Source organism: Lissotriton vulgaris, chromosome 1_1, assembly GCF_964263255.1.
Source record: "Lissotriton vulgaris chromosome 1_1, aLisVul1.2, whole genome shotgun sequence".
Taxonomy (NCBI): Eukaryota; Metazoa; Chordata; class Amphibia; order Caudata; family Salamandridae; genus Lissotriton; species Lissotriton vulgaris.
Genome location: NC_141685.1, coordinates 1185904514 through 1185916965, shown reverse-complemented (window position 1 = coordinate 1185916965; position 12452 = coordinate 1185904514). Strand labels below are relative to the sequence as shown.

Genomic DNA, 12452 nt, shown 5'->3' with positions numbered 1-12452 from the left:
ATCATCGCATCGAGATCATCGCAGCGCGGACGCCATGCGTCCGCCATTTTCCCCACATCGCACCCGGATCGTCGCTTCCTCGCGGGGTGCCATTTGCTTTCATCGCAACAAGATCTTACACGCAACAGGATTAGCGCATCATCCTCCCTCGCAGCAAGGATTCAACGCATCGCTGGCCTAGCGTGAGGAAATGTGTCGCTGTGTCCCGCACGCACCCGCAGCCCGGCGCATCATCCTTCCTTGCGGCAAGGATTCAACGCATCGCCGGCCTAGCGTGGGGAAAATAATCGCTACAGCTCCTTTGCGACATTTTGTTGGTTTTGCTACGAAATCTAGGTACTTTGTAAGTAAGAGGTTCGCAGAGACCACTGCTTTGAACTGAACCCCTATTTGAACCCTTTGAGCTCTTTTTCCAGCTTTTCAAGAGTACCCCCATTTTCAAATATTGTGGCTTTTTACCGTTATTGGTCTTGTGTTAAGTCTATATATAAAGATACTTATTTTGTATAACTACTTGTGTGGTGTCCCTTTGTAGTGTCCTTCACTGTGTTACTGTGTATGATCATAAATGCTTTACACACTGCCTCTGAGATAATCCTAACTGCGCGTGCTACGTTACCACAGGCTTGAGCAGGGGTTATCAAAGGGTGTAGCCCCCTTACTCTGACTTAGGAAGAAGGGTCCCTACTTGGACTGTGGCCAGCCACTGCCAACTAGAGACCTCCATTTATAACAGGGTACAATCACAAAACCCTGTTTTATCTCTTTGTTCATGTGGATCTTGGCAGTTGCACATGTCTGTGTGAGCTTGGTGCAGACCCAAGTGCCAGTATGAAGTGACATGATAGCTGCGAGGAGTTTACTGGGAATACGCCACTTTGCGAGTTTTGCCCTCAGTATGTTGCGGTCGATGCCATTGAAGGCCGCACAGTAGTCGTCAAAACATCGTATAGTAGAGGGGTGGCAACTTATGTGGCCTTCGTTGCCAGATATAATAGTGTGATGGTATTGTCCAGTGTCAATGAGTTCGGCTGAAATCCTGTCTGGTATTGCGGTATAATTTAGATTTTTTGTTATCCATACCTCTACTCTTTCAAGAGCACTTTTGCAAATGCCTTCCCATCAACGTCCAATAATGCAATCAGTCTGTAGTTCTCCGGCTATGAAGCATCCCCTCCTTTTATAAATGGGCTGCAAGATCGAACCTTTCCATGAGTCTGGAATTACTGAGGTATTGTACCATTGGTGAAATATGCTATGCATGTGAGGGGCCCAAAAATATTGATCTTCGTTGAAGATGCTGCCTGGTATTCCATTAGGCCAGGGAGCCCCATCCTTCCTGATTCCCTTGAGGGTGGTTAGAATTTCTTTTCTGTTGGGGCAAGGTCCTCTGCCTCATTCTCTTTTGGGTAATTTCTTTCTAACTCCATGGTTTTTGCTACAGGTTGTCTTGGTCGACATATAGCCTTGTTGTGTTGCCTGCCGATTTGTTGGCAGGTAGAGCATTATGGATGTGGCTTCGACCATTTAGACCAGAGGTCTTCAAACTGTGGGCCTCCCCGGCCTGGGGGGTTGTGAATGTGTTCCCAGGGGGGGGCAATGAGTCTGCCATTACATGTAAAAAAGATAGCCTGGAAGCCGAAAAGCACGTTTCCAGGCTGTCTTCTGTTACATGCAGCAGTTAAAGCCCATTGAAAAGAGTGAGGATTGGATTGCTTTCCTCTGTATTCCAGTGGAAAATCGTGTGGGGTTTTTTCTTTGCATTTTACTTGCTTTTTACTGTTGAAAGATATTCTGTTGTAATTTTAATTAATCATACAATAACTTTTTTCTGGTTTTGGTTCAGATTCTTTCTGTGGGTAGGTGTTTCTGTGTAGGAAACAACTGGGTTATTTAAAATATTTGTGCTCATGGGTGTCTCAGAGAAAGCTATATATTTATAAGTGTTATTTCCTGTGTGCCTGTAAGAGTGTAAAACATATGAAGTATTTGCATGCATGTGTGTGTGCGTGTGTGCATGTCGGAGTTATATATGCACGCAACATGGCCCAAGCAACAAGAGAGGGAGGCAGAGGGATAAATAGACTTTTTGATAATGGTGTTTTACACACAAAGCAGCAGAAATCCTTCTTTGGTCATCTAGCCTAGAAATAATAGCCCTATTTATTGGGCAGAGTTGACAGCCTGCTTCGCAGAACTGTAGGCTTCATTGGTGCTGCAGTTGCAGGCCATAATTGCTGTGCCAGTGTTCTTGATCTTCTAAACAATGGTCTAAGGGAGGGGAAACACTTTGGCAGAGGAGACCCTCACCTTGGTTTTGGCATCAAAGAGGGAGAGGGACACAGAGATGGGAGGGAGATGGATGATGAGACATGGGAGGGAGAGGAATGGTGTGAGATGGGAGCTCGCTTTAACAAACGTCAGAGACGACAGCAAGGCAGTAGCTATCCTTAGTAAAACTGGTGCAGTGACACTTTTGCCCAGGTTCCCACTGCATCATAATTATGAATGTTTTGTAATACAAAGTGGACATGGGGGCTCATTTTCTTTGCTAGTGTTAGAGCAGATGGGGTCCTTGGCACAAAAATGGGAGGCAGCATGCAGTAGCTTATTTTTTTTCCAAAAGAGACAAGACTTGTTTCAAGTTTGAAGTGATGGTCAGCCAAAAGGCAGGGAAAGTGTGAAAGAAGAAGTGATAGCCTGCTACTCAGGGCTACAGCCATCAATGGTGCAGCAGGTGGAGTGCATTTGGGCCCACAGAACCCCAATTATGTGAAGTAGTGTTTTTGGTGAATTATTTTCTTGTTTAATGCTGTTGCTTTTTTATAAGTCCCACATTTAGTGTGGATACTGAGCTACGGAATCGCAGCCCTGAAATTATCTCATGATCCTCGCCCTCTGTGGTCATCCCTACTCCTCCCACTCCCCAGATCCTTGCCATATAGTTTTGGAGGGGGCCCCAATTCAAAATATTTTGCTTAGGGGGGCTCAGAGCAAAGTAGTTTGAAGACCTCTGATTTAGACCATTAACTTAGCTCCAAAACTCCCTGTTCTTATTGGGTGGTTCTGGCAGAGCATAGATGTGTTTCCATTTTTCTTCTGTGTTGATGTGTTTCAACTGACAGACAGTTTTTTAATTCAGTTTTCTAGTTGTTTTAAAACATGTTTCATCCGTGGGCACTTTTCTATCCTGTACTGGACTGCCAGATGACACCTCTTTTTGCTCTCTCTGAATGCTTTGATGTTGATGAGATTGATAGCCCATTTAAAGTGTGTTTGCCTTTATATGTGGGTTACCCTCCTGCAATCAGAGCATTAGATAGCGAGGCCATGATTTCTGGCCAACTTTTCTGAGGGCCAATCGTGCTTATAACCTGTTTTGACTCGCTGTATCTAGCTTGACTTATGGGTCCCCATTTAATTAGTTTTATCGGGCTGTTTCATTGTTTAGATGGAGCATTTTACCAGCAGTTAGATGTTCCTCATGCATCATGGTGCTTATATTGATGAGGATGGATATTGGATGGTGATCACTTGGTGATCGCTTGCCGAAGTGTGTAGCACATTATATTCTTCGCACCTCTTCAGTAGATTCTTGCTCAGGAAGATGTAGTCTAGCGTGGAGGTATTTTTAAATGTAGGTTGTTGTTTCCTGTTTGTCTGCCGTACTTAGTTCATGGACTCCAGTTTAAATTTATTGATGCATAGCGTAGCTATGCATTCATTCACTGTCACTGTTTACTTTTCCTAAGAGCCAGTTTCCACGCAGGTCAATGTGTCTAGGACCTCCAAACCTAGGATCATGATGACAATGACATACTGCAAACTAAACAAAACAAGAAGATACTTTGATGTGGATGACTGCATTTTGAGGAATAATGTAAAGGCAACATGTAGCCAAATGACATGCATTATTGCCAGATTGTGAATGAGGTCATTATCAAACTACACTTACCATGCACGTGACAGGGAATGTGTAGTTGTAGGATTTTAGACAGAACAGGTATGTTGTGATTTTAGGGTACATATTCCTATAATGCTGAGGCCTTGCACTGTACTTTGACATGCATATCCCTTTTACTTAAAGGTATACAGCACCTTGGCACTCCAGTATAATAATGTTTTACAATCTGGAATGAGCACATCATTGGCACAAGGTATTTTCAATGGCAGTGCAGCTTTTGATGTGGGCAACATGGATGAGTCTACTTTAATAGGTTCTCTCAAACTGTTTTAGATGTGATCATGTGTACTTCATTTAGCTGCCAAGATGAAAGTAGCAGGTAAGCCTTTACAATTGCTTGTGGCATATTTCCAAGGTGCTGTTGCAACAGCCCCATCATCAATTTAGGTTTAATTCGGAAAAGCATGATTCACAATATATACAAGGCAGTATTGACCTACTTGATGTGGATTGGTCAAACCTTGTTAAGGAGGCACACTTTCATTATGTATGTACCTGGAGTCGTATGTACTAACCTGTAACGTTACGCAGCTCTGGTCTTCTTGCACCGACACAGGGCTCAGCCACTTCTGTGAAGCGGTGCTCAGACTAATTCACTCCATTACTTTGAGGCATGGATTTTCGGCATGCACATGTGTGAGAAGTTGGCCTGATATATGATGTTTCCAAATGTGGAACCACCTTGTATCAGTCCAAACAATCCCTTACGGTGTCTGGTTGTAAGTCAACCTTATAGACAAGCTATCCTAATGGTAGCATGGACTAAGCAGCCTTAAAGGCTTAACTTAAGAGGTCGTGTTAAGCAAGCTGTTTTACCAATCACAATCCTGTAATATCAAATGAGAGGACACCACACAAGTATATATTATAAAAATATATGTATTTATTACTAAAATAATCCTCTGTACTCTTTGAGTGCAGAGGCACAAGCGTTTAAATAAAAGCACAGTTAAACATATGAAAGTTGCACAATTATGGATGAGGGCGGGTGGCCACTAAAACCATATATTAAGAAAGTGGTATAAGAGATACCAATCGAACAGTGGTTAGGCCTAGGGCCTAGGGAATCGCTGGGAGCAGTCGGGACTAGCAATGCTGAAGTCGGGAAAAGCCAGCGGGATTCGGGTGCAGCGCTTAAAGCACAGGCATGCACCAATGTAAAGTCAATGATGCGTAAAAGTTATAAAGTTATAGTTTAAAGATACTTCAGCTTAACCTAGAAGGACGAAACTTAAGACACATACACTAGAGGTGTGTACCAGTGTGGGAACACTGGCGTTGCTGAGTTACCTCACCCACAGGAAGCGGGTGCACAGGTGCGAAGTAGTGTCTGGTTTTGTCACGCAGGTTGCTGGTGCTTGGAGCTGAAGATGCTGCAGGCGCCGAGACGAGAAGTGTCCGGTGTGATCCAAGGGTGGATCAAAGATAAAGATGATCTGAAAGCAGAGGGGACAGAGTCTTGGTCACTTAGCAGTGACCAGGGTGGAACCAGAAGAAACCAGGCAATGTCGGGCGCTTTCAGGTCGCTAACGGGTTGCTTCTCTCCGCTGCCACGTGGACTCTGGGGCACCGAGGATGTCCAGGAGTGGATCACAAGCTGTCCCACGCAGGTTCTCGCTGTCGGTGGTGTCGGCTTCCGGATTGGAGCAAACAACCCTTGGCAAGGGCAACCCACGCAGGATTCAAAGATGGCGTTGCACTCGGACCAGGAGGGTCGGAGCGCTCCATTTCAGGGAAGCGAGGGCAAGTCTGAAGCAATTAGAATCGCAAGTTAGTTTTCAAGGTTTGTCGGCACAGGGGCCACAAGCCAATGGGCAAGTGACCGGGCCAAAGCCTTGAGCCAAAAGATGCAGAAGGGCCCCACGCAGCACTCGGTGAGTGTGGAGGGGTGAGCTTCCGTGCAAGAGAGGCTCAGGGCTGGAGCTTCTCAAACCCCAATGCACAGCTTCGAGGGTCACTCGGGGGCTGCACAGTCAGCGTCTCATGAGCTTACCAAGATGGCAGGCCCCACGCTTCAGGTCGCCTCCACAGGTCTCAGCTCTGCAGGGACTGTGGATCGGGCTGTTAGAAGGCAGGCACGCTTGGTCTTGTTGAACTCTGTCGCTCGAGTTCCAGCGGGAACTGCAACAAAGCAAACATTGAGGTGCTGGATTGTGCCTGTTTGCACAGGGTGGTCACTCCTTGACCACAAGGGAGATTCTTCAGTCTTCTACGTCGAGTAGGATGTCGAAGGGTCCAGAGTTTCATTTCCTAAGTTTCAGTCAGGATAATCTGAGTGCTTTGGCACTGCTCCCATTCTTATTCCAATCTAGGGGGCTGGATTACCTGCTAGGTCCCTCCTATGGGTGGGACCCAGGAAGGGGGTGGTTACTCCCCTTTCCCTTTGTCCAGGGTCATGCTGGGACTGGGGCTGGTGTGCCCCAGAAACGGTTTGACCGGATTATGCAAGGGGAAGCCTTGTGCACCCCAGACACTGTCTGGTTTCTTTCAAACCTCCCTGCTACAATCCACTATCTCCTGTCTGGGGTGGTGTGACACCTCCCCGCGACAGGAAAGCCTTTGTCCAGGCCTCCTCAGCTGAGTTTCGGTCAGCAGCAGGAGGTCAGACTCGTGTCTGTGGCAGAAGCGTCCATTTTGTGATGCTGAGGCTCTTTTAAAATCAACCACGTAAAGTAACATGTCTTCTCCCTCTAGAGGGGTGGAATGCTATCCCCGTCGACAGGACTGTCGAGGGGATAGTATTCCAAACCGTATGACACCTTACACGACATGTTTTGATAAAGCCAAACCAAAGTTAACATATAACCGCGATGGATTATAATGCACTTAATAGTATATGGTAAGGCATTATCCCGGAACAGCTTAGGGAGTTGTTCCCGACAGCTGCAGACAGGCTCAGCTCATGCTAGAGCACCATCTCACATTAAACCACGCACTCTGCCTCCAGGATTGATAAGGCCTTCCATAGGAGTGACTCGCAGGTTTATATGTGTCCAGATATAAGTTTAGATATAGGTATACTAAATCTAAGCAAGAGGTGATTACACCAACTTGCCCCAGCTGAGTGATCAGCCAGTTGTGTCAATTTAAGAACCAGCCAGGGGTGGCAAAAGCTATGCTGCAGCCCCTGGTAGGCCTTGGTGGCACCTATGCCCTGAGCACCTATAGTGCATGGTACAGGGGCTGACAAGGAGTCCAGTTCCAATTGGGTTATGTACCTATAGTACATGTATGTGAATTTAGATAGAGAACAGCAGGCTGGGGGTCTGATTAGCAGGCCCACAGCCTCATTAAGTCAAAAACCAGTGAAGCAAAAAGCAAAAATTGGGGTGACCATAGGATAGCAGACCCTACTCTCCTACAACATGCAATAAATGTAGCTGGCTAGTCCCAATGCAGACACTCTAGCACCATTGTGCATGACTACCTACTTTTGCGCTAGGCAACTACATTGATCAGCAGTGCATGTTATGGCACAGGACTTAGCCATATACTTGTATATGCAGTGCAGTGCTGTGTTTGGAAATCGGCTGAGGGCTGTGTTGAGCCAAGTGGGCTGACCCAATGCTCAGTGGCTTTTGGGCCCATATCACCTCAGGAGTGTCACTTTGAGTGGCTTTCTTGTGGCAACATGTATTTCGCCTTATTTACAATGCAGCATTAAGCCACTGTATGTAGCTTAACACTGCCTTGTATATGAGACATCATTTCATACTTTATTGAGCGTGGAAGGGGAAGGCAATGGGTTTGGCAGTGGGTGTTCCACCTCAGAACCCTTTTTTTTACAATGTCTCCTATTTACAAGGGCAGTGTAAATGGGAGTAAACACAAAATTAGGGATTGTGAATTCAGGGGTTTAAACAGGCTAATCAGGTATAATTTCATAATTTCTCCTTGTTTTTGCTGTTTCCATGAGTGCTGCGTTCTGCAGAACACATAGGTAGAGCAAAAGGTCATTGTTTGTTTATGTACAAGAAGGGAGACCTTCCTGCACATGACAATCTCCCCCTCAACGCAGACACCCTTTCACTATGGTCCAAGGGTGCCTGCGTTGTGACTCTGCTGCTAATTTTTGGACCAGTGCAAGGTCCCAGGGGCGCTTAATATTGTTGTAAATATGGTGCATTTGTGGTTTCCGAAGTGGCAGAGCGTGGTTTTAGGCCAAGGAGGCTAACGCCATGCTCTGCTGTCACTTCTTTAGTGAATATGCCCCTTTGCTTGTGAATATTACCCAGAGTTAGAAGCCACATGGTTGGTCAATTGTCATTATATATATGCATTTTTGCTGGATTACAAGTCCCTTTTACGCACCAACATGTCTCTTTCTATGTATTTGTTAATGATGCAACGGCTCAAGGGACATGTGAATGTACCTCCAAGTACCTATGTATATGGAATTTGATTTGCACACAGTGTGGGTGGGCACTGAAACATAGTTGATGTATGCATGCAACATTACTCCCCCACCCCCACGCCCCATGTCCCTGGCTGTTACTTACCCTGTTGCTGAAGTAGCTGGTCATAATCAGTACTGTCCTGTCCCTCGACTCCAACCACTGACTCCTCGCATCAGACCGCGTACCCCTGTTCCTCCAATGCACGAGCTGCTCCTGCGGCATTAACTCCCACCTCTGGTCTGCAGTGCTGCCTGTTGATTGCCTGTCTATGCTTAGTCTTAAGCCTGGCATCATGATAGCGCTTCCTACAGTCAGTCACCCATTCTCTTGATTTCTGTTACTGCATTCACCTTGGTCACAATGGACTGATATATGGCATCTTTGATTCCCAATGACACCCTGGAGCTTATGAAGAGCTTGTGTTGGTTCTCCGACACCTCAGCAATCAGGATCTAATTCTCCTCCTGACTGAATCTTGTTTTCCTCTTCCCCTGAGACTCTGGCTGGTCATCCCAGTGTTAGGGGGGTTTGAGGGGTTGTTTTGTCCTTCTAAACTGGTGTTCAGCTTGCTCCATTTTGCTTACAGGTAGTTTAATTTTAATTTTTTTATTCTGTGAGCTTTTTGTGCTTATTTGTAGCATGAAAAACAAAATCTGAACTGGAGAATACTAGGATAAGACAATTCAAAAACAGTGAAATTAATCACAATTGAGGAGGGGGAAATGAAGAGAGACCACAACATACAGGTAGGGTGGGGAAAAACGAGTTATAATTCCGTAAGTAGTTAGGCAGCACTACAGTACATAATTATACAATGACCATTACACACAGGGTGGGCACTGGGCGTGCTAGTGAGGGTGGACGGTGCAGTGACAAGGGTGCAAAAAACAGCGTGAATGGCAAGATAAGATTAAATAAAGGTGGTCAAAAAAATATGCAGTTTATATACAGTGTTTATATACAAAAATAGTCAAGTAATTAGTTTGACCACAATGGCGCCTGAGTTCTAAGCTGGGTAGCCGACGGCGTTTCAACCTTAATTATTGAAGGTCATCATCAGGACAACGGTCATTAGTTTGGTCCTTCCGGGTTACTTATTAAAGAGAACGCAGGTGGCACAGAACGCAGCAGCCCGGGCTATTCTGAGTCTTTGGCTTAGAGACCGGATTTCCCATCACATCAGAAACTTGCACTGGCTGCCCGTTCGCAGTAGAATTCGTTTTAAGGCGATGGTTATGGACTTCATGGCTTTGCATGGCCTCGGAGCAAAGTACATCTGCAGAAGAGTCGCTGGTTATGTACCGGCCAGATCTCATAGATCCGCCCAGCAACATCTTATGGTCATTCCGAGGTATTGCAGGGTCCGCAAAGGAGGCCGCTCTTTTCAAGTGCAAGTGTCAGAACTTTGGAATAAGCTTCCCCTTTCACTTAGGCAAACCGCAGATCTGTTGACTTTCCGGATGCAACTGAAGACTTGGCTGTTTCAGTAAACAACCTAACTGTCTCTTCTTCCTTTTCTGTTTTCTCCTTTCGCTTCTCTTCTGTGCTTTTAGGTTTTTTCTGTCTTAGTGCCGGGACACTCTTTGAGTAGCTGTGCGCTCTCTAAGACTATTTTAACATAACATAACATAACAGAATGGGTTGAACACCCTTGATGAATGGAATACAGTAATTACAGCCACATAAAGCACCCCTTTTCCACCCTTAGGTAACCTATTCCCTTAGGACCCACCATCTTTAGCTCTCAGGTCGTTGCCTGGTTTCATCATCTGTTCGCTTTCACCAACACCTAATGATTCTGCCCATTATCTTGGCTATTCTTGAAACTTATTGTTCCCACTGTAAAATCCTTGGTTGGTGTATGTATTGACGTGTAACTATTCACCAGATCAATTGATTCAATGTAACTATTGTATTTTTACCTTCAGTATGTTTTTTTTACTCCTTTGACTCATTTACTGCCAGCATACTGGGTCATACCTTCCTAGTTATCTTCATAACAAGTATGTTGTATTAATTACCTGAATGTCACTATATGCGTTCCTCAGTTCACCTTTGGTCTGCCCACTGCACCGGCAGCCATAAGAGTATTTCCTTGACTAGAATGTAATTATTATTCTATTGCTTAGTTTTTTAACTTTGTTGGCTCTTCCAAATTAATCAGGAAGTCCCTGCCCACATCTCTTTAATTCTAATTCTTTTTTCACAATTCTATGGATCTCGCTCCTTACAAACTGCATCCCCAGTGGCGCCTCGAACCCACTAACGCATGCTGCATTCTCCCCTTTCCAACTCCCCATTTTTGTATATAAACTGCATATTTTTTTGACCACCTTTATTTAATCTTACCTCGCCGTTCACGCTGTTTTTCGCACCCTTCTCACTGTGCCGTCCACCTTCATTAGCACGCCCAGTGCCCACCCTGTGTGTAATGGTCATTGTATAATTATGTACTTTAGTGCTGCCTAACTACTTACGGAATTATAACTCGTTTTTCCACACCCTACCTGTATGTTGTTTTCTCTCTTCATTTGTCCCCCCCCACCAAATTGGGATTAATTTCACTGTTTTTGAATTGTCCTATCCTAGTATTCTCCAGTTGAGACTTTGTTTTTGATGCACACTACGCCCGATCTCACCTGGGTTAACGGGCCCTACTCCTGTTAATTGTTATTTTATTTTTCCAATGAAACATGAAAAAGTGATGTGACGCTGACTGGCGTGAGTTTTCCAGCTGCTAATAGCTAGGCAGTTACTTTTTAAACATTAGCGGCAAGATTTGTATTGCTGCAACGCTACTGTTTACTGCAACAATTGCCACAGCGAGCTGTTCCTATCGCCATGTAGCGACGTACTGTAAATATGTCAGTGCCAAGGCAATAGTTTTCGACGATACACAGCGGTAAGAAATTTGCCGCTAAGCAACGCTAACTTTGCTTAGTGGCAAATTTTGAAATATTACCCCTCTGTTTTCCACGACATTGCTGTCAGTTTATTAAACATTTCCTAAATTAGGACAGAACTGAAAAAAGTCAGCAAGTTTTACACATTGTAAAGGACATGAACAGATCCAGTACCTCAGTGTTGACATTTCTGGAAAAGTAAATTGTGTATTAGCTTCTGCTGATCCTAGGAAAATGTTTGCAAGCTTTCAGTAACTTACTTTTTATTGATACGCAAAGAATTTTGGTTCATATTTGCAAGACCCTTTTGCAACCACACCGTCACTAAAAGTGACATTGTGGTGGCCATAGGAGCTTCGCCATATTTACAAGGCACCGTTAAGCCACTTAACATGGCTTAATGGTGCCTTGTAAATAAGGCCCCTTTCACTCTACACTTAGCGTGAAAGAAGCAGGCAATGGGTGTTGTAGTGAGCTTTCCACCCCAACACCCATTGATTTTGACGCTGCCCCCTATTTACAAAAGTCACGTAAATAGGAGGCAGCCCCAAAATTAAGACCAGGAAAAACCTGGTCTTAAACTGGCGAAAAGAGGATAAATGCTATATTTCTCTTTGTTTTTGTTGTTGCCATGTGTGCAGCACACAGAGAAACAACAGGTTTGCTACATAGTGCAAGGGTGTCAGTGTTAATGACAATGATTGTTTATATGCAGGAAGGTCCCCCTTCGTGCATATAAACAATCATTTTGAAAAAAATGCCATTTTGCAACTTCTATGTGTGCTGCATTAAGCAGCACACATAGAAGTTACAAAATGGCATTTAAAGATTGTTTATGTGGTACCTTCCTGCACATAAACAATCATTGAAGTTAACACAGGCACCCTTGCACTATGTCGCAAACCTGTTCTTTCTATGTGAACAACATAAATTTAGCGCCAGCGCAGGGCTAGACCATATTCTAGTAAATATGGTGCAGCCCTGTGTTTCTAAAGTGACGAAGCGTGTTGTTAGCCTTCTTGGGCTTAATGACACACTTTGCCACTTTATTGTAAATATGCCCCTCTGTGTGAGTCAAAAATCTGGTTACTTTCACTGTTGTTGATAACAACGGAATTGTGAACACCAACATCTTATAATGCCACGCAAGACATTGTCCAGTTTCAAGTGAACTTATAATGCGACTGC

General features: G+C 44.7%; 1 protein-coding gene across 1 annotated transcript in view; it reads right to left on the bottom strand.

The window, feature by feature from the left end:
- NTMT2 (N-terminal Xaa-Pro-Lys N-methyltransferase 2) overlaps positions 1-12452 on the bottom strand; it is a 623657-nt gene that overhangs the window by 349337 nt on the left and 261868 nt on the right. The window lies entirely within an intron of this gene.